Source organism: Mus pahari, chromosome 8, assembly GCF_900095145.1.
Source record: "Mus pahari chromosome 8, PAHARI_EIJ_v1.1, whole genome shotgun sequence".
NCBI classification, from domain to species: Eukaryota; Metazoa; Chordata; class Mammalia; order Rodentia; family Muridae; genus Mus; species Mus pahari.
Window position 1 is genome coordinate 54,446,318 of NC_034597.1, and position 20,760 is coordinate 54,467,077.

Consider the following 20,760-nt stretch of genomic DNA (forward strand, 5'->3'; position numbering starts at 1 on the left):
TTTGGTGGGAGGGGTTGGAGGGATTTCAGTGAACTTTATTGATGGTATTCAAAAGAGAGGGTTTCCTATCTCCTCCTCTTCTTCTGAGGTTCTGTGAGGCAGGTGCTCAGTGTTTCAGGCTGGTTGGGACAGAGACTCCTCAGCCACCAAGAACCAATCACCTCCTCTCATGTCCTTGATGGACGGGTGGTCCAGGACTTCCTACTCCTTGGAGGCCACGGAGGCCATGAGTTTCACCACCTTGTTACTATAGTTGTGTTTGTCGTTAGACCGGGAAATGAGTTTTACAGAGTTGTCATTGAGATCAACGCCAGTCCCAGCATCAAAGATGGAAGAGTGGGAGTCACTGTTAACATTGCAGGAGATAACATGGCCTTCAGTGTAGCCCAGGATGCCCTTTAGAGGGTTCTCCAGTGCCTGCTTCACCACCTTCTTGGTGTTGTCATACTTGGCAGCTTTCTCCAGGTGACATGTCAAATCCATAACAGACTCATTGCAGATAGGAACAGGGAAGGCCATGACAGTGAGTTTCCTGGTCAGTTCTGGGATGACCTTGTCCACAGCTGTGGCAACACCGGTGGATCCAGATGTTCTGGGAAGTCCCATGGCCCTCATGTTATAGCTTCCCAGAGAGGCCATCCACAACCCTCTGAGTGGCAGTGCTGGCATAGACTGTGGCCACGAGTCCTTCCACAATGCCAAACTCATTATGGATTGTGGGAACTAAAAAGGGGCCTAGGGGAAGGAAGGAGAAAGGAGGATAGCACACGTCCCGCCAGAGTTCCACCTATGCTCTGGACAGGCAGACGTGGGAGGGCTGCCAGATGCTTTCCACTCAGCCCTGGGTGGGCATCCAAGCCTCTGACCCACTCAACGAGGGGTGGACAAGGGGCAGCCCCAGAAACCAAAAGGGGCCCCGGAGTCACACCCTGTAGCTCCGGGATTATGGGAGAGAGGGTTGAGGGGAGAGAGGTTCCCACGAATGTGAGAGTGAGTGCAGCCTTGATGAGCAGACTGTCTATGGTTTTAGAGCTTTATTGTAGAAAGGCAGGGGGAAAGATAGAAGGTGGAGAGAGAGAGAGAGAGAGAGAGAGAGAGAGAGAGAGAGAGAGAGAGGAAAGACTAGAGAGAAAGAGAGGAAGAGAGGGAGAGGAAAGGAGAGTAAGAGCAAGAGAACAAAGGAGAGAGGAAAGAAGACAGAGAGAGAGGAGTGAGAGAAGTGAGGAGTAAGAGGTAAGAGAGCGAGGTGGGGCCAAGCAGTCCATCTAATGGTCTTTACTGTTGCTAGGTAACTGGGGAGAAGTCTAGCCTGAAGGTCAGAAACTTGGGACATTGCCTACATGACTTCTAGCCATGCTTCTCTTGTGGGGGATGGGGGGTGTAACTTAGAGAGGAGCCAGAGTTCCAGGAGCATGAGGGAACGCCTACCGTGTCATGTAGGTGAATCATCACCATTCTGGGGTTCAGATCACAGCTCGACTGGAGAACAGCCTGTCTGTGCATAGCCCAATGCCCACAATGGATGACCTTAGCCGGGAGGTAAGTGGTTGGTGGTGCAGGAATCATTGCTGACAATCTTGAGTGAAGTATCTTACTTCTCACGGTTCATACCCTTCACAAACATGAGGCATCGGTGTAAGGGGCAAAGATGTTGACCCTTTTGGCCCCACCCTTTAAGTGGTCCCCAGCCTTCTCCATAGCAGTGAGGAAGTCAGACCTCACAACATACTCAGCACCAGCATCACCCTGTTTGATGCTGGCAGGGTCTCACTTCTGGAACTTGGAGAGGGCTTCTGCATTGATGAGAAGTTTCCCATTCTCAGCCTTGACTGTGTCATGGAACAAGCAATGGGTACAGTCGTACTAAAACATACAGACCACATAATTTGAGGGATCACTGATGGTAACAATATCCACTTTTCTGTGGTTGAAGTAAGCTCTGGTAAGCAGGCGAACAATAATGGCAAATCATGTCTCAGGGACAAACAAAACTGACACTTTGTGAAAAGATGTCTTCGTAATGGAGAGGAACAGCGTCCTCCATGCCTTCTCTAACAGGGGAAAATGGACAGAGCTGCTAAGAGTACGTGCCACTCATGTACACATTCACCTACACAGCACCGTTCACACTCCAACCATGTGCTGGCACAAAGAACATTCCAGAACAGAAATGAATACACCACCATCCCCAAACTTACAGAACTTTAAATTTCTCCAAAAAGGCAGATGAGAGATGTATGACCTAGGGGCTGTGTCACAGTATCAATTTGTCCTGAGTGATAAGAAAAACAGGTTCTCCAGGGGCAGCAGTGTGTGTGTGTGTGTGTGTGTGTGTGTGTGTGTGTGTGTGTGTGTGTGTTAGAGAATGTATGCATTCTAGCATCTGCAAATAGGGACATCTGACCAGATCTGTGATGTCCAGTCACACAGCTGGCTATGGATACATTCATGTGAGTATGTTTGGTTGGACTGAGATGTATGAATGAGGGCAAGAAACCTTTTGGAGAAGGAGGCTCAAAACAAGAGTTAAAAAGAATTTTACTTTTGTTATTTCAAATGGTGTGTGTGGAGCAGGGTGAGGCATACGTGAGGGTCAGATGCCTACAGAGGCCATAAGAAGCATCAGAGTCCCTGGAGGTTGTGAACCCCCCTCCAATCAGTGGTAGAAGCCCCAAATGGGTTCTCTGTAAGAGCAGTACACACTCTTAATGGCTCAGCCGTCTCTCTTGTCCAAGAACATACATTTTTTTTTTTATCTTGGCCTCTGCCTGTTTGTTGTTTTTTTTTGTTGTTTGTTCTTTGGCCTGATCTAGTTTTTCAGACTCTGCGCTCATAGACCAGAGTACTTGACATGACTGGGCTCTGGGTAAAGGCTGAGTATGTGCTGAATCGGAACATTAGCTGGAGGTGGCTCTTGACGGTCCCTGACAAAGTGACTCCTCCCCGTGCTTCTCAGTTTCTCCAGTATGATAAGCAAGCCCAGCCCTGTGTGCCTGGCTCTCTTGATCCCACTTTTATGACTCCCGTTCTCTGTGAAACAGAAACAAAGGCAGGATCATTACTGTGTGTCGGCAAAATGGCAGTGGACCCTTGCTAGAGTGGCTTGCTACATTCTTAGCCAGGAAGAGCTCCATGCCGTACATGCACCCCCAAACCGTAGCATGTCTGTTGGCACTTCATTCTGTACTGTTCTGGTTTTTCTGGTGTCAGATTCCAAAAAGGCCAACCTCAGGCCCGGGTAATGAAGGCAGCAGCTAAGACACTCTCAACTCGGCCAGCTAGGGTGGATTTGCTTGTTAGCCATTAACCTAGACTGGAAAAGAAGCCACATCCTTCCTCAGGTGGCCTATGGCAGACAAGATAAAGAACACCATTAGTGTTTGCCTGTGTCCAGCCAACCGATACGTCAGGCATTTATAAGCATTGATTTCTAATCCCCACAACCATGCTCAATGGAAGACAGGCAGCCTTGGTGTTTAGATAGAGAAACTGAGGCTTAAAGTCTGACAGGTTTGTCCAAAGCAGCCCATTAGCAAGAGACAGAGGCAGAGCAGGGCGGCTAACTCACAAAGAAACACCAGGACACCCTTCCCAAAAACTCAGGGTTGAAAGATGAAGACGCCCAGACATTCCTGTTCTCTACACGCTATAGGCAAACACTTCACATTTCTTACTATCTGGTCTCCCCCCACCCCGCTCCCCAGCCCAGCTCTGAATTCCCTGCTGATGTCTAGGTTTTCTTGGTGACAGAATGATTAGATTGATCCATCATATTAGGCAACAATTTCTCCCCCAACCCACCTCAAATCCATTATTAGGGACTGGCTGATGGGAATAAAATCAACTTATCAGGCCTGTGTCTGACAGCACTGATCAGCTCCCGGCTCTGTATGAGGAAGGCTGTGGAGCTGAGAGACTGTTGGGCCTCTCTGGCTTGGTGGTGGACTCTAGACTTCTTCCTGCCTGCTTATGTAGGGTCATCTTACTGTGAGCTTAAAGCTCGGGACTGGACAAGCAGTGTTAGGGTTTGAATGTGACTTGTCCAGCATGGGAGTATATGTTTAAACACTTGGTCCCCAGCTAGTGGCACTGTCTGGAAAGGTTGGATATGTAGGTGGCTTTTGGGACTAGGTGACTCTATGAACAGGAGTTGAGTATATACAATAACCCAGCTCCATTTCATGCCTAAGCTCTTGGCGCCCTTGTCTCTACCAAGCCAGAAGTCACTGCTATAAGCTCCTGCTACCACAAGCTGACCAGCCCGCTCTAGACCCTATGCCTGTCCCACCATGGTGGACAGTAATCTTCTGAACCGTGAGCCTGAATAAACCCTTCTTCCCTTAGGTTATTTCTGTTGGGATTTGGTCACCAAGGTGGAAACAGTAGCTACTATAACTAGGTTTTCCTCCAATATGGAGCCTGCCCCTAGACCCCACCTTGCTCAGAGTGTCTCAAAGCAAAAGCTCACGTGGGCCTCACTGCACTGTTTCTCTTAGGCAGACTCCCCTGGCCTCTTGCTGGTCCAGATTTGCAGTGTTCAGAGCTGTGCTGCTCTGTGGGTTTTGAGCACCTCCTCCTGCCATTGCTAAGGTGACAGTTCCTAGGCAGTGGGTGCAGAGTATCACAGGACTGGGGTCAGAGGCGGCCAGAGCAGAAATCAATTGTACCGAATGCAAAACGGGCTAACCTAATTAATAACGATGCTAAGTCTGGAATCTGGATCTCTTGGTTCCTTCTCAGGATTCTCTCATCCACCAAGGCTCCTTGAAGGATGATGCGTAGCATCCATAGGCTCTCCCCTGATCCTCAAGGCCGCACAGCACCACTGGAAGCAGTGACTGCTGGCCTCCTCCTAACTGCATGTGTTGAGGAGACCGCCAGGCAGCTGCCAGTACCAGACCTGGGAACACTTTCTCCCTTTCGGCTCTTACAAGTGTTCACAGAAGAGAACATGCTCCACGAGGCTACAGTGGAGATGGAAAGGAGGATAGTGACAGCCTGGGCTTGTGCCCAGGGTGCCATGTCATCTGTTCCTTAAACAAACCAGCAACACGGGCTGCAATCACACCCACCCCTGACATTTGAGAGGCCCAAAGCAAATGCAACGAAAGAGGCCCACGCGCCATGTGTCTAAATATTTGAACATTATAAATCAAACTAATAAACTTTGAAATACAGTTTGTTCTTCCCTTCTGCCTTGACAAATAGACATTTATAAGAACCTCAAAGGCCAGGCTCTGATTTCACATCTTGTGGGGGTCCATGTAGTCTTGGAGTCAGAGGAAATGAGGCATGCTTTCTTTTTGCTCTTTTTTCACCCTGGACACTTAGATTGGTCAAAGGAACTCCCCAGTCTAGTAGTCCAGCCTCCATCTGGGTCTTTATATACCAAAGAAACCACAGGCACATCAAACATGGTGTGTGTGTGTGTGTGTGTGTGTGTATGTGTGCATGTGTTTATGTGTTTGTGTGTATGTGTATGTATGTGCTTGCATGTCTATATGTGTTTGTGTGTATGTGTATGTATATGTGTGCATGTGTGTTTGTGTGTGCATGTATGTGTGTATGTGTGTATGTGTGTGCATGTGTGTGTATGTATACATATCATCACACATGGTGTTCTTACAGCTTCTGGGGATTAAACTCAGGAGTTCCTTCTTCCAAGGCAGGCACTTTACAGTCAGAACCCTCTCCCTAGCCTCAAACACAGCTATTTCTCCGGGAACTTCCTGGGTTCTGCTATCCAGACTGCAGAGCAAAAAGGAGTGTGTGTGTGGGGGGGGGGACTGGGAGAGAGACATCTGGAGCCTGCAGCCACTTGATCTGGAGCGAGCCCAGCATACAGCTACCACAAATCAACACCAAGGAAATCATTTCCACTCATCCACAAAGTCACTGCACATCGAAGACCTCAGTGGCTGCCTCCCATACCCCAAACACCACCAAGGCCAAGGCTTGACCCCATGTCCTTCTACCTCCGGAATCCCTGTTGAGTCCTTCCTCTCTGCCACCCCCACTGGCATCCTCACCAGGGGAAATACAAAGCTAATGCCCTCCCTTCCGCTGCCCCATTGGAATCTGTGTGTCATTTGCTTCCTGCCTCCAGTCACACTTCTCCTCAGCTAGCTTTCCTAAAACAGATAAGCTGTGACCTCCCTTCTTAATCCCACTGCCCTGGGGACTGTGTCACACATCGCAGCTCGGCCCCTGGCACCTATATTTCTGACCTCAAACTGGCTGTCCTCCGGAATTAGGTCCTTCTCTTCCTCTCCAGGTCTCCTACTCACTCCCAGAACTTGAAGCCCCACCTCCACACCCCATACCCACCCAGCTCCATACCTGGGCGGGGCAGGCATCTGCTCTTTTCTGACCCCAGCAACCATGTGAATGGTTGGTTAATTAACTTCCTAGTAACCAATGCTTCAGATCACTGGCCCCTAAGTGGACCTAATGGGCTCCCTGCAGGACAGGAATCTGCCCACAGCTGCTGAATGGACCTCTCTGAGAGAGAGGAATACAGAAATGGCAACCAATTCCTGGCTTCTCTTGAAAGTCACAGTACTATCATTTGGTGGGGAACGTCTCTTCCAGGAGCAACTGGCAGAAGCTGATAGACTCTGGCCCAGGACCTGGCATCCTAACTGTTCTCTGGAGAGAGAGGAGTGCCAACACCTCCCTTAGTAACCTGGCAAGGTCAAGTCTTTTATCTAAGGTGGTCCACACGAGCCCAAATCAGGGTCTGATATTTACAAAATAATAAGTCTTAGCTGGGTGGTGGTGGCTCATGCCTTTAATCCCAGCACTGGGGAGGCAGAGGCAGGTGGATTTCTGAGTTTGAGGCCAGCCTGGTCTACAGAGTGAGTTCCAGGACAGCCAGGACTATACAGAGAAACCCTGTCTCAAAAAACCAAAAAAAAAAAAAAAAGTCCTTTTTGGATGGATGAAGAGCCAATCCAGGAAAACAGAGAAAGATGGGCATTTTGTGTTTCAATTGTAAAACCTCAAAAGTAGGGGATGAATTCTGTCCTGCTTGTCTCAATGTAGCTGCAAATGACCAGCCTGAGAGGGAAGCCTCCTGGGAAGCCATGGGAAGTTAGGGCTTCGATCTCCCATCTTTCCAGGTCCTGCTTAGTTTTGTACGAGGGGCCTATTTCTACCCCAGAGTCATGTGCAAGCAACAGATGTTTCGGCTTCTTCCGGTGAGCAGAGGAGCCCCAGTGACCTTCCAGAAGGGCACAAGTGACCTGTGATGGGAAGTGACAGGGCCAACCAAGGCCTTGGCTTTTAATCCCAGGTTTATGTCCCCAGAGAAGTGGCTTTTATCTTCCTTGTCTCTGTGTGTGCAGCATTCCTTCATCTTCTACACATGCACACTAACACACGCACACACTAATACACTAATACACACACACTAATACACTAACACACACACTAACACACATACTAACACACACACACTAATACACTAACACACACTAGCACACACTAATACACTAACACACACACTAACACACATACTAACACACACACACTAATACACTAACACACAACTAATAGACACACACTAATACACTAACACACACACTAACACACTAATACACTAATACACTAACACACACTAACACACACTAATACACTAACACACACACTAACACACACACTAACACACACACTAATACACTAACACACAACTAATAGACACACACTAATACACTAACACACACACTAACACACACACTAATACACTAACACACACTAACACACACTAATACACTAACACACACACTAACACACACACTAACACACACACACTAATACACTAACACACACTAACACACACACTAATACACTAACACACACACTAACACACACACTAATACACTAACACACACACTAACACACTAACACACACACTGACACACACTAACACACACCACTAACACATACACTAACACACACACTAACACACACACACACTAACACACTAGCACACACACTAACACACCCTGGAACATGCTGCAGACTACTGCTGAACCACTTCCTTCCACGAGGTTCTCAGTCAACACTGAGCTCAAGCAAGTTCCCTGACATCTCTCTGCCACCATCTCTCTGCCACCATCTCTCTGCCACATTCGCTGACTTACAAGGAGCATTCCGGCAGGCGGCGGGCAGCAGGAGCGGCATCGACCAGCTACTTGATAATCTTCATACTGCTATCCTCACTCCTACCCCAGTCTACCCGGAGTCCAGACACAGTGGTTCATGGGGAGGGGTAGATTGGGTGTTGAGGTCACACCTCAAGTGCTTCTCTAGCCAGCAGGAAGAGTCAAGGATCATCCTTAAAACCACAGCAAAATGACTCAAGAGACAGACGGTGCCTTAGGACGGAGGAGATGAAAGTGACGTATTCTCTTGGAAAGACCCTTCCACCCTTAGGGTTTTAGGGAGCTGGTCGGGGACAGTGAGACCACCTTCTGGCATCACCCCAAGGCCTTATGTTCTTGAGGAAGCTGGTCTCTTGTGTGGGCCCTTGCCTCAGCCTGCAGTCAGGATGGTCCTAAGAGTCTACAGACATGTCAGTCCAGCTTCTGTTCTCTGTGGCCCTAGGTGCTAGCAGCTCCAGATGCCAACAGCTCTAGTTGGCCACGGAGCAGGGTTGGACCTTAGGGCAGTAGGGCCTGACCCAAGAGTAATAGGACAGATGCAGCCTCTGCAGTTCCCAAGAATGAGGTGCAGGTGGCTGAGGAGGCGACAGGCTCTCTTATCAGGCCCACCAGCACTGCCCATAGCTCTTTCCTTTAACATCTCAGTTTTCCCCACTTGAAAACTAAGCCAGAGCTGCCCATAAATGCCTACCCAGCTGGACCCCTGCGATGGTGTGGCACGTGTTCTGGTCAGTGCCAGTTGGTCTGATTTGGTGGCTGCTGCTGGGATTAGGAACCCAAGACTTTCCTGGGTGGAGTGCAGCCCGCTTTCCCTGCCCACTCCCTCAGCGAACTGCTGACAGTGGCAAAGCCACGTTGCCATGCTTGGAGGGAGGGACGGGGGGGGGGATGCGGTAAGACGGGACGGGACACAAGTCTCTTCGCTTTGATCTTAATGAAAAAGAAAAAGTTTGGGTTTGATTTCGCCTGGAGCTTGCTGAAAGTTCCTGACTGGGCTTGGCCCTGCACGGGGAGGGAGAATCGGGGGTCTTTAGGACCCGGGCGCATTCGGACCAGCGGTGCTGGGAGGCCGACCTGCCGCGGCTTGAATGGGAGGCGGGCGGCGGCGCCGAGAGGCTGGCGGCGGAATAGCTCTGCGGTCGCCAGGCAACCGCCCTGACGCAACGCAAAAGAACGTCCCTTCAAAAAAGAACGGTGCGGAGAATTCGCACCGCTCCGGAGCCCGGGAGCTCGGGAGGCGGGAGCCGAGCTCCGAGGGAGGGCGGGCGCGGGCTGGCGGCGGGGACCGCGACAGCTCCGAGGACGCGACTGGAGCTCAAGAAGGTGGGTTCGGGGCGGTGAGGCTTGGCTGAGGCGCTCGGGTGCCCAGGTCTTCAGGGTGGGCAGTGGGGGGCCCTGGATCTCACAGCCCTGGAGGGGCGGGGAGACAACGCCATAAGACAGCGTGGTTCCCTCTTATTTGCTCCTGGGGTTTCAGGCCTCTCTGCAAGGCGTGGGGGGCCAGGTGTGGACTCCATGCCTCTGGTCCCAGCTCTCTTGTTGACCGTTTCGGGGCTATGTATGATTCCAGGTGGGAACCTGGGGGGTTTGGTGAGAGAGAGAGAGAGAGAGAGAGAGAGAGAGAGAGAGAGAGAGAGCTCTTGGGACTGTGGTCTAGATCTACTCACCTAGGCTGGTGACCCCCATACCTACACATCTAAGAGAGATGAGAGTTCTTGGTTTAGTCCTTAACTCTGAAGTGACCCAGGACTCTTAGCCCTATGGCATCCCAAGAGTGATGTCAGGGATACCAGAGGGACTGCACACCCAAACGTTGTGCAAGGAATGAGCAGGTCAGCCTTAGAGCTAGGCACCTAAATGGCCAAAAAGAACAAGTGTGTGTGGGGGGGGGGGGGCTTTCTCTCAGATGTGGTTTCTGTATGTATGGGTTCTGTTATGGGTAAGTCCTCTTGGGGGACATCTGGAAGATGAGTTGGCTCCAGGTTAGCGTCCCCAGCTTCATTCACTCACCAGCAAGTTCTGTCTATCCCTCCCACCACCAAACCATCATCTATGGAGAATCTTGCATGAGACCACACCCTGTACAGAGTGCCTAGTAGATGTGGCTCCGTAGTAGCTTCCCCTCCACACACCAGAGTTCTCTCCACTCTCCTCCCTCCCTTTCTCTTCTCTCCTTTTCCCTTTCCTCTTTCCTCTTCTCTCTTCTCTCTCTCTCTCTCTCTCTCTCTCTCTCTCTCTCTCTCTCTCTCTCTCTCCCTCCCCTCCCCTCCCCTCCCCTCTCCTCTCCTCTCCTCTCCTCTCCCACCAGGCTTGGGACTCAACATCTTGGCAAAGCCAATATAACCAAGGTACCTGTTAGCTTGTCCTCAGCCTGGACATGGAGGACCCTGCCAGAGCGGGTTTTCAAGAGCTTGGCAAAGCAACTACACGCTGTACATCAAGCCATAGAATGTGAAGGTGCTTCTCTCCAGAGCGCCTCTACTGACCTCACTGCTCAGAACCCAGGTATCCTTGGTCACTGAACCTTACGATTACCCTTTGAGGAGACAGTGCGAGTGCGTCTCTGTAGACTGGAGCAGTTTGTGTGGCTTTGGAAAATGCAGAGAGAGACATGCATGTGCCTCACCCTTTCACTCCAGAAAAGCTCTTAGAAAAAGATTGCTTCAGGAGGCCAGGGAATCCACCGTGGCCCAGAGACAGGAAGAAACTACTCACACCCACGGTCACGAGAGGCTCGTCACGTGGCCTAAGAAAGTCCCCTGCATACATAAAGCCCTGATTTTGCTACTGGGCCTGGTAGCATGTGCCTGTAATCCCAGCACTTGGGAGTTGGAGACAAGAGGATCAGAAGTTCCAGATTATTCTTGGCTACCTAGCAAGTTTAAGGCCAGCTTGGGCTACGTGAAACCTCATCTCAAAAACGAAACAGAAGAAGAAAAGGAAGCAACCGGAACCTCATACTCAAGTGCACTCTGGGTCCAGGAAGAGGAAGGGGATCTACAAGGATGAGATTGGCTCAGCTCGTGGGAAACAAGGATAGGCAAGTGGGCTGACGTTTAACAGGAAGTGGCAGTTGAGCCTTGCTAATTGTAGGTGACAGTCACCTACAGCCTCAAAGCTTCCATAAAGGCTAGGTTGACATGATCTGGGGACCTGGGCCAGGGGGCCTGCCCCTTAAGAACCAATTCTCTCCCCAGTAACAGCTACCACTTTTCCCTTGAGTGGAGAGCAAAGGAAAGGAGAGCAGAGCGGACACCAGGGGTCAGAGGTTGTCTTACCTTACCCTCGCCTTCCTATACCCACCTGTCCTCCTGAGCAGGCCACCCTCTCCCCTCTCCCAAGCCACCATGCCAGATCACCTCAGAAGCAGCTCTGTGGACAGCCACCCTGAGTCTCATGGGCATCAGGGGAGGGCCTTGTTCTCTAAGGTGGCTCCCCTGCATCAGGCCCTCTGCACACCTCAGCCTCTCCGAGAGTCCCCTGGCATGTGGTAACTACCTTCATGGAAGTATTTACAGAGTACCACCCAATGGGGCAGGCTTCAATTTCTCACCTCAGAGAGGTCGACTGAGCCCTCCTTCCACACTGGGGCTAAAAATTCTTTTTAGGGTACCCTGAATCAAATGTAGGAGCTGGTTGATACTGGATCCCAGGATGTGCTACGTGGGACCTGTAAGGCAAACCTGGGTCAAATCTCATTTTTCAGGTTAAAGGGCAAATTTGCATGAGTCTGGGCCTCAGCCTATACAGTGGCTACTGTGCCAACTTTTAAAGGCTGGTCTGTATTTCCTCATTCCAAGAGGTCAGCAGAGCCTCTGAGCAGTGCCTAGGGACAGACCAATGGCAGCCAGAAGGACCTCAGCTGAGAAAGTGGGGGTAAAAACCTTGAACAAGTTTGATGAGGACCAGTATGACCAGGAGGCCATGGAGTAGGCCTATTTCCCCTATTTGTCACCAAGTCAGAACTGACATCAGACGCTAGTCTTTGAGTATGCACAGGTGTGGAACCCTGGGAACACAAGGCAGACCTGAGCCTGACCAAACCAAATAGTCAGAGAGGCAGCTGCTCCAGGCCCAGAGCTGCCTCATCTGTCTTGTGGATCAGTTGGTAGCAGCTGCTGAAAACATGGCGGGCCGCAAGCCCATTATCAGGTTTGAGTGAAAGCCAGTAGGATGGCAAGTCCTGCCCACACATGGGCATCTTTTGATGTTTTTACTTCCAAAGCTCCAGCAGATCCAGTGAGCCTGTCCTGGGGGCTTTCTAACATCCCAGCCATCTGCCTCTTGGTACCCTGACCATCTCCTCCTTGGAATACTCCCTAGATACTTTTACTTTACAAGTCCATCTGTCCTTCGAATTCATGCATCAACCCACCCCTCTGGAATACCCCTGTCTTCAAAAAGATCAGGAAAAAAAAAAAAAAAGAAAGAAAGAACATGTTTGCTTTGCTGATTGCTGAATGCTTCTGCTGCCAGAGAGATGGCACACCTGCACTGCTGCCTCTGGAAGGGGCGGGGCTTTCCCACCCAGTGAACCATGGAAGGAGGGAGTCTCCATTTGAATGCAGCTGGGGACAGCTAGCCTGGTGAAACCACCCAGAACTCCTCTCTTTACCTCCAAAGCCCTTTAGGATCTAGAAGAGCATCAGGTAGAGGATTCTTATAAAGGTGGTCTTTCCCTCAAGGAACAAAGAATCCGGCCAGAGGCGACATTGAATTGGTGCTCTGCCTGTCTTAGAACACACAGACATGCGTTGCTGAGTGGTAATGGTTGGGAAGCTGCTTTCCCAGGGGACAGGCCAAGGACAACTCCAGTCAAGGGCAGGAGGAGGCAGTCCAATTAGAGGTATCACATGATTTATCTCATTTGATCTTCCTAGACCGTCAGGTTGGTTCTGCTATGATCTTGTTTTCATGGGGAAGACACTAAAGCCTGAGATGTTAGGTTTATCATTCAGTATCACAGAGGTGGTTGGTGGTCAGGCTCCAACATCTCCTGCCCCATCCCCGTCTTGTATCTCTCTGAAGCACCAGATCCTCTCCTGATATGTCCCATCAGGTGCAGCTTCTGCTGACAGGATGGGGAGCAGGTTACACAACCCCATTTCTCCTCTGTCTTCATGCACTTAGAACACAGGACCTCTCCATACCCCACTGTGGGCACAGTATGCCCCTGTTGCAGGTCACCTTGGACATTCATATCCCAGCTTAGACAAACTGTAACCCGACTGTACCCTTTACTGTGTCCCATCCAAACTCTAAAAACCACCCTAAAATTTTCCAATCTCTGAGCAGTCAGCATACTCAGGTAATATGTAGAGGTGTGGTACTCAAGCAGACACACTGTGCACCAGGAATCCTCTTAAGAAATCCTTGCAAAAACAGTTGGGCCTCCAGAGCTCACAGAATGAAATCGAAAACAAACAGAACAGATTCTCGCTTGAACCAGACTTTGTTGATTTTGCTTATTTGAAGTTGGAGCCTATTATCATAGATTTGAATAGGCCTAACTAACTGCCTTGTCTGGGGGCCAGGGACAAATGCCACTTGGGAGGCTTTCCAGTGGGCCACTGTGTCCTTAACTGTGAAATGGTACCTGAGTTTCCTGGGAAGTGTGCGCTGCTCTTGTAGCTGGGAGACACAGCTCAGCTGCCTTCTGCTTTAGTAGCCACAAACTGCTCCCAAGGCCAGTCTGTGTCTGATTACTAGGAGCCACTGTAGTCTCTGGAGAGAATTCTGTGGTCACGCGGGGTGGTTGGCTGAGATGGTGACAGACTGGCTACCTTTCCAGGAGGACCCCCTTCCTTCTCTTCATTTCTCAAGGCTCCTTTCTGCCCTCTTATTCTGCCTCTAAGGTACCTTCGTCCACACATGCCCGAGAAGCCCAGGTCTACGGAGGGGACAAGATGAGGAGACTAGCAGCTCTCCTCCTTGCAGCGTGCTTTCAGCCTTCCTTTCAGGGATGATGTAAATTAGCTTAGGGATCCTGGGAGTCATGACCCCTCCCAGACCCATAGGGACTCACTCATCTTTCTTGGCGGGGTTTTCTTAGCAACTTTTTTTCACTGGGCAAAATGAGAGCGAACTCACAGGCGTCTTGCAGGAGGCCTGCGGAGCCAGGCCTATCAATTATTCAGCAGGGACCTAGCACTTTGCATTTGCAAAGGTCTTTCTAAGTTTTTGTAACAGATTCTTCCCTCATAGTGTCTCAGAGTGGTGAAACGTGCCTGTGCCTTCCCGTTTCGTAGGCAATGAAAGCAGAACTCCGCTTAGAGTTTAAAGATTCAGGTTCAAGTCTAGTTAGCTCGACTAATGGAGCCATGGGATCCTGGGCCAGTCTCATGATATCTCTCTCTCTCTCTCTCTCTCTCTCTCTCTCTCTCTCTCTCTCTCTCTCTCTCAGGTTTGAGGTTTCTATGGGGTCTAACTTTCAGGAAATTGTATCTCGCCCAGGCCACAAAAAAGGTTTATAAATGGCAGTATGGTTTGAAAATGTTTAATAATCTTATTTCAGGTATACAGCTAGAAGCATTGGATCCCAAGTGCAGGGGCAGCCATTCACACGGGTCACTGCAAACCAAGCCTTTCTGGGTGAAGGTCCCTGGAAGAATACAGGTGAGTGGGTTACATTGCCTGTGTCTCCAAAATGTGGTCGCCAGCCCACTGATTGCTATGGTCTGAGATCCTATCCCAGAAAGAAGCAGAGGCCAGTGCACACACTGTGTGTTCACTGAGAGCTCAGAAGCAGCTCTCTAGTCAATGTCTCTCCAGGGAGGTGGGCTTGGACTGATGTCTTTCTCCCCACCCCCAGGATGAGCTCTTATTTCCATCTCCCTCAGAAATGCTAGGATCCCAAGGGAAGAATACCTGAGGCTGCCCAAGCCGGGTGCTGCCCCTGCAGTCCCACAGCCCCCATCACTTACATCGGACCCTGTGCTATCTTCTTGCCCTCCCACACTGGAGCCCTCAGGCCTAGCATCAGGACCGCCTCTCTCTCAGTTCAGGAACGAGCCAGCTCCCTACACACAGGTAGAAGCCAGTTACTACACCATACAAGTTTCAAGAGTCATGTGGCAGAACCTTCCTCAAGCTCAAGTTCCCACAGCAAAGCCTATTTACAGAGGAGGACTCTGAGCCCAGAGACAGACACCAGCCTCTTTGGAAGGAAGGAATGGATTTTCATGGTACTCTGTTGCAGGAAGGAACTGTCCAGGAAGCACCCAGATGGCTTCATCAGTGTCTCGGGTAGACAGCGTGTTCATTCACGTTCACACACAACCAACAAGACAACCATCAGCCACCATACTACATACGCGCGTGCATGCACACACAGAGAAACACACACACACACACACACACAGGAGGGGGGAAGGGGGAGATAGAGAGAACAGCCATTCCACAGCCAACAAAGCAAACACACACACACACACACACACACACACACACACACCAACACAATTAGCCCCCTCCCTGCCCACAACTGCAGCCAGGGACACCTCATTTCAGATCCTCCCATTAACACTGACTAGGAGCTGGAATAAAGATGGGCCTGGGAAGGGGAAAGATGACTGGCAGAGGGCCAGATCAGCGGGTGTCCCTCTTGCTTCAGTCACCATGGCAACTCCAAAGAGGAGGAAAAGGGCTCTGGGCAGTGCCCAGCTTGTGTCAGCAGCTTGAGGCGGGGTGGGGGGAGGTGGGGCTGTGTCCCCTCCTCTCATCCCCAGCTGGTCAGTACTGAAGCATGTCTGCCAAGCACGGATGGTCATATTACAGAGCACACCTTCCAGCGTGGGTGAGTTGGGTAGGAGCGCCCCACCCCATGCAAGATAAGCATCAGGTTTATCATTAAACCTGAACAGATAAGCCTGCCTGGCCCAGGAAGCCCAGATCTATAACTCTTCCACCACCTGAAAAAACGGTAGAGCCCAGTGACTGTCTTTTCCCTCCTCATTCCACCCACTCCATGGCTCTATGACAGCTTCCTCTTCAGAGAAGAAGCCCAGACCTGATTAAGCGACAAGAAGGTACGTGCAGGCTGTGAACTCAGCCCACTTTGCCCTCCACTCTACAGCTTTGGAGACCACTCAGAGCACAGCCTGTGGGTGGAAGCAAGGGAGGCGGTGGGGGCTGCATGTTGATTGGGTAGGTCAAAGACATTGTCTTTCATCGGGTCACAACTTTCTGGTGGAGTTTGCCGCTTGGGGACATGCACACGCACTCAGCAGAGGAACACAGACTTCCTTGCATTCAGGTGAGTCTTTCTCTGCCCACTGACTGGACCTGCCCTGGCTTAGCTGTATAGGACTGGGCAGCGAGACAGTGTTGGAGTGTGCAAGGCAGACTCGCTGAAGACGACAGTCATTCCTCGTACCTGCCTTACTAAGGAAAGTCAGATCCTGAGGGGGCTTGACCCCACACCCATGGTGTGGCCAGTTCTTCATTCCAAATCTTCTCTAAATGACTAAGTCACACCGGCCTATGGAAAGTTTTCTACATGAGTGGGACTCAGAAAGGAAGTACCCAGCCATGTCCAGATAACATGTTCTAGAAGACAGTACGGCAGCCCCAAAGAATGTGATGGGAGGCTGTGGCGGGCCATCATAAAGGCAGCCTAAGACTTAGGCTGGTCACTCAGTCCCCAACTCACTTTGCCCAACTGGGCAGTCTAGAATACCTGACCCTGGCCTTCCTCATTGCATGTATGTGGCATGTAATCACAGTCAAGGTGGCCCTTGAAGTGCGGACAGTACCACTGGACTGCAGGAGCTGGAACAGGGCCGTCTATCTCCAGGACATCTGTCTACCAGAGGACAGATGAGCCCCATCCTGTTGAGATATATAAGGAGAGAGAGAGCTTATCTCTTAGCCCCTAGCTCAACCCTGATGGCATCATTCTATTCACACCCACCCAGTTCCAACGCTCGCCCTCCGAGTTCTTTCTCATCTCTGTGCCTCAGTTTCCACATATACTAAGTATGCAGTCACAGGTCCTCAAGCTCATGATGTGCTCTCTTATTTTTTTTTTCAGAGTGTCTGACTTGATAAGTATTAGAAGCTTGGTAGTGTTATTAATAATACCTAGAAGCACAATTGCTCGGGCAGGATCCAAGATGTACTATAGAAAATAAAGGGTCGATACTAGTGGAGCCCCAGAGAAACATCCAAGGGCACAAAGGGAGGGGCCACTTAGAAGGAGACAGCATGCCTGGTATACTGTTGGCATGACCAGGCATTCTTGGACCTAAGGTGAGGATGGGGGAGGGGTAGGCATCAGTGGGTGAGGAGTGGGGGGATGGTGGGCATCAGTGGGAAGCTGGCAGAAGGTAGAGAACTCTCAGCTCTCCCCAGCAGGACCCTGTTCGCAAGACCCATGCTCTTCATCCTTGCCAGGGACCTTGTAGAGTCAGAACAATTGAGGCTCAACTGTGTTAAGGCCCTCTGGGAACTATTATCATTGGTGCTCTGCCTGTGCTGAGCCTAGGGCACCCAGCTCTACCTATGTTCTAAATAATGTGCCTCTTTTTCTGGGTGAAGATCACAGACCCTTGCCGGTGTTCCTGGGCTGGGGTTTTGTGACATGGGTCTTTTGTTTCCAACTTGTAAAGTCAACCCAAAACCCTGGGGTTCCTGTAGCTCTCTCAGGCAGCGTGGAAAGTCTCCAAGTGACATCAGGAGTCAGTTCTGAGAATATCCTCCTAGTGCAGGGCTACAAGAGGCTCAGATCCATGGAGCCCAGCTATAGGAGGTGAGCTGTAGCAGCAGGACCACTCCTGAGCAACTCTGACTGTGGGAAGTGTCATCCTGCTGAGGCAGCCAAAGAGGGGCACATCTCCAAACAGCCGTCCAGCTTGGCCAGACATACAAAAGTTTGCTCCAGTTTGGGTGTCCTGTCAGGGAAGGCCCAGAGCGGGTCTTCTTCCTCAATGACCCCTGGGTGGCATTTTCTGCTAGAAGGAGCAGAGGAGGTATAAAGAGCCACAGATGGTAAACTGTCACCCCGCCCTCACCAGGTGCCACTTGCTGTCGACTGTAAAGTAGGAAATAACCATAAATGCAGACAGACTCAGCAAAAATTCACTAAGAAGAGGGTGACTTCTTATCCTGTTAGTTCTCAACCACAGATGGTACCCCTCTCTCAGGGACACAGGGAAATGTGAGAGAAGAGGGTCTTTGGCATTGCTTGCTTATGTAAATGAGCTGTGCAGCTCTGACTCTAGCCAGGGCTCTTGAGTATAGGCAACAGAAAGCAGGAAGGTAGCAGCAATACTGGGCAGCCATAGGAAGTGAGAGGGGGCGAGGGCCAAGGAAGAAAGCTGGTGGATACGGGGCAGAACCAGAAGTCAGAGACAGGCCCTGGTTATTTAGTAGAGATCATTGCCTCAGAGACCTCTGCATTTCACAACTGTCTTGGGACTGGTACCTAAGTGGCCACATGTGAATTCTCACTGGCTCTTCATCTGGATCTCACAGACTCCAAACTCAGAGCCCAGGCTTGAACCTCTGATTGGTCAAGCTCAAGTCACATGCTTAAATATAGTAGGCAGGCCCTTGGCAGAAGAAGGGGACTGGGGGTGGTCCTGTGGTCCCAGAAGACAAACACAATGGGTACCAGGCCTATCTCTGGTTCCACACAACATGGGAGTTCCCTACAGGCGACAAAGGAGGAGGTTAGTTGAGGCATAGAAACAAACAAAAGCCAAGTCTCAGCGAGCATTCGCCATGTTCTTTCCCTTCCTCTCCTTATTATGAGTTTCTGCTTGCCAGTTCTAACTGTCAGGAATCCAGCTGGAAGTAGCTTAGGTCTCAGATGATAATCTGAAGGGCTGTGTCATCAAAGCCTAGGTGGTAGGCTGTGAGGAACTGAATAAATGCCTGTTCACTTCAGGTGGGGAGCCAATGACAGACCAAAGAAGTGATGTACCCAAGATAGCTTAGTGAGCCAATGGAGTTTGGGGAACATTTGGAGTTCCCTGTGGGAATGTGGGCCACCACCAAAGAAAATGCTCCCTCTAGCAATTGTTAATTGTGCATGTGCTTGAGGAAAGGTAGGGCCTCACGAGCTCCTTCCTCCCGTGATGGAATATGAGCCCAGTCTTGTATGGTTCATCCGTGGGTAATATCAGATGCTGAGAGTTCAGATGGCAACAGTCTTGTCATGCCCAGAGCATAGGGTGCCACAACAGTCAGGCTTCTAACAAGGTCTGATTGGGGGCCTCAAACTGTCTTGTGTGCTTGGTGTTAGACACCAGTAAACGTTCTCCCTGTGATAGCAAGTGGCTAGCAACCCCAGTGACTTCTAAGAGTAAGGCCAGCTTAGGTAAGGAGTGCTCTGATCAGCTCAGTCAAGTCACTCGAGGTGAGAGGTGCCAGCGACCTAAGAACTAAGGAGTAGGGTTCCTCAAAGCAAGGTGGAATGGTCTTTCTGGAGGACAGAAGACAGGAAAAGGTGCCAAGTAGAAATGACCTCATACAGTGTTGGGTACCAAGGGAGTCCTCTCTGCTTCTGTTCAAAGTCCCAGAACATGGCCCAAGCTGAGGCTGTGCCTGATTTGCCTGGAGAAGGGAAGGGAGGCTTTACACCTGCATCCAGTCACATGGGTTACAGACATATTCTTGTTCAGACACTTCCCAGTCAGGACAGGCAAGGGGTAGGCATGTCGGCTCCTGAGGACAGATAGAGGGGATGTCCACAGGAAGCTCTGGAGCCACACCTCTGCTTCTCCGAGCCCATTCCACTGTCACACACCTGAGCAAGCGCGGGCCACAGAGACAGGGGTCTGCTCTACGTGCCCGCTCATTCTGGCTTGGTTACAGAGGGGCAGCACCATGCTAAGTTCTGGATCTCAGATCAAAATCCTGGTTCACACTGTGAGCATCACAGTGTGGCAGAGGAGACCATCATGAAGGCCTTGTTAGGGGCTGGAGAGATGGCTCAGTTGTTAGGAGCACTGGCTGCTCTTCCAGAGGACTCAAGTTAACCTCCCAGCACCTATGGTGGCTCACAACTACCTATAACTCCACTTCTTGGAGATAGGACAATTTCTCTTGGCCTCTTCAGTCACTACACACATGGGGTGCCCAGACATACATGCAGACAAAACACCCACATACATAAAATACAATCAACTTATAAAAAGAAGACCCTGGTATAAGTGTAGTGGTATAAGAGGGACGAGAAACCCACCCATTAAGAGACAGCCTAAACACAGACACCAAGGGCTCAAGTCCTAACTTCACCACTGACTAGCTCTGTGACGTTAGGCAGGAGACCACACCCATCTGGGCCTCAGTCTCCCCATAAGTACAACGGGAACAATAACTTGTGCATCTTAGGCTTCTATGTGCATCTCTGCGTTGGGACTGGCTTAGTTTTTAGGAAGACTCCCAGTGTGGTTGTTCTGAGTAAGTATTAGCTAATCCTGTGCTGACATCATTGCTTTCCCGTGTGCTGTCATTACCAGAGCACACCACCCAGCCAGCGGAGATTAAAGAGATCTTCCTGAAGGAGAAGGGCCTCAAATCCCTAAGAACTGAGGTAGAGAAAGGAGGGGGAAGAAACAGCCTGTACAAAGTCATGGAATTTAAGGGGGNNNGA

The 20,760-nt window shown here is 50.5% G+C and overlaps 1 protein-coding gene and 1 pseudogene across 2 annotated transcripts in view; one reads left to right on the forward strand and one right to left on the reverse strand.

Annotated features, from left to right (window-relative positions):
• Nucleotides 1-201: 201 nt before the first annotated feature.
• On the reverse strand, nucleotides 202-8,184 carry LOC110325101 (annotated as a pseudogene).
• A 1,243-nt stretch (nucleotides 8,185-9,427) lies between these two features.
• The window catches only part of Fam167a (family with sequence similarity 167 member A), a 28,056-nt gene continuing 16,723 nt past the window's right edge, over nucleotides 9,428-20,760 (forward strand). Inside the window, exons 1-2 of one of the 2 annotated variants that reach the window (XM_029541687.1) lie at nucleotides 9,428-9,488; nucleotides 14,680-14,780. The gene's annotated coding sequence lies outside the window, so the exon portion shown is untranslated. Of the gene's footprint in view, nucleotides 9,489-14,679; nucleotides 14,781-16,158; nucleotides 16,190-20,760 lie in introns of those variants that run through there. The other variant, XM_021204143.2, reaches the window with a different exon arrangement.